The sequence below is a fragment of the Rhinopithecus roxellana genome, chromosome 6 (genome assembly GCF_007565055.1).
Source record: "Rhinopithecus roxellana isolate Shanxi Qingling chromosome 6, ASM756505v1, whole genome shotgun sequence".
Classification (NCBI taxonomy): Eukaryota; Metazoa; Chordata; class Mammalia; order Primates; family Cercopithecidae; genus Rhinopithecus; species Rhinopithecus roxellana.
The window spans coordinates 12,276,203-12,278,068 of record NC_044554.1 but is presented as its reverse complement, the minus strand read 5'-3'; positions in this window follow the sequence as shown (position 1 = coordinate 12,278,068).

The window sequence follows — 1,866 nt, the reverse complement described above, 5'->3', positions numbered from 1 at the left end:
AATTACAAGGAGGTTGTTCCGTTGTTGTTGCTGTTGTTGTTTTTACAGAGTTTCGCTCTGTCGCCCAGGCTGGAGTGCAGTGGCACAATCTCAGCTCACTGCAACCTCCACCTCTCAGGTTCGGGCGATTCTCCTGCTTCAGCTTCCCAAGCAGCTAGGATCACAGGCACTTGCCACCACACCCAGTTACTTTGTATTTTTGATACAGACAAGGTTTCACCATGTTGGCCAGGCTGCTCTGAAACTCCTGACCTCAAGTGATCCACCTGCCTTGGCCTCCCAAAGTGCTGAGATTACAGGCATGAGCCACTGCACCCTGTTTTTCTGTTTTTTGTTTGTTTGTTTGTTTTTGTTTTTGTGTTTTTTTTTTTTTTTTTTTTTTTTAGCTTCAACATTGCTGTTGAGAAACCCGATACTGTTCTGATTCCTGAAATTTTGTATGTGACTTGTTTTATTTTTCTTTCTTTCTGGAAGGTTAAATATCTTCACTTTGTTCTCAGAAGTCTGAAAATTCATAACTATTTGTCATACTGCATTGTTCTCCCATCATTGTACTGAATACTTAATTAGAGAACTCATGTCTTTCTGTTCTGGGATTTTGTTGTTGTTGTTGTTGTTCTACTTCTTAGTTAATTTTCTCTCTTTTGTTTTCCTACCTCTTTATTTCTGGAACTCCTTTCCTTTGTCTAATTTTCTTGTCTGTTTTGTCCTTTTTCTCATCTCTGTTATTTTTCTGCCTTCTGAAAGATTCATCTTTATCTTCTAACTCTTCAATTAAATTTTTCACTTTTACTATCATATACTTAATTTTTAAGAGTTTTTGTTGCTTTTCTCTGAATGTTTCTTTTCAGATGCATTATCTTTTCTTACCTCTCAAATTTTACTTATCGTTTTCTAGTATTTTCTGTTCCCTGTCTTAATCTGTGTACTCTGCAAGTCTTTTTACTTCTGTTCTATACGCTCTATTTTATGTTAAAGAGTATGCTCAGGTATCCAGTGATACTTAGATCTTTGTTCATACGTAAGGATGAAGAACTGAAAAATAGAGGGTGAGTGGTTGGGGCTTTTGAACTTCACTGATAGATACAGACCCAGCCATTTGTTGGGAATCCTCAATAATCAGTATCTGTTCATTTTTCTCTTGGATTGGTCAGTCCCCAGAAGAGAAATCCTTCAAACTCCTGCTTGGGATATATAAGCCTGTCTGTCAACATTTTCCTGGAGCTGAGCAGGAAAAGGCAGACTACAGAGAGGAAGGATTCTATCTGTTTAACAGATAGCATTACCGTGTTTCCAGGTGGTACTCTGCCCACAGCTGTGTCTGCATCTCTAAGGCCACAGCCTTCCTGATTCAGAGTATCACCTCCCATTTTCCATCTTCTGCCCAGCTGGGAGAGGACAGTTGCCTTGTAAAGAACATGGGAAGGGAATCTAGGAGCCTAACTGATTCTTCTTTGGAGTTGCAACCCAAACCACTTTCAGGTACAATTTCTGGATTTTTCAGAGGTCCTGCAGAAAAATTTTATCTTCCCCTAGGCATTCCTCACTTCATTAGTCTCAGTCTTTCTCTGGTCTCACCATTTGCTTTCATACTCCCCAAATTTTGGTGCAATTGTCTTCTCTTCCATTCTCCTTGTCTTTTAAGTTTATGCCTTTAAAAATTCGCTTTACTGATACTTCAGTGGAATTAGCAGAGATTAATAGCTATCAAGTTTTCTTGGCTTTTTAAAATATTAAATGTAATTCCACATTTTTATAGGATTTTCAAAAATGAATTACCAATCATAAATTACAAAATCATGCAATAAATTTAGGGTGAATAAGATTAGAAGCTTAAATAAGGTTGATGTTTTGTACTGGTGATAT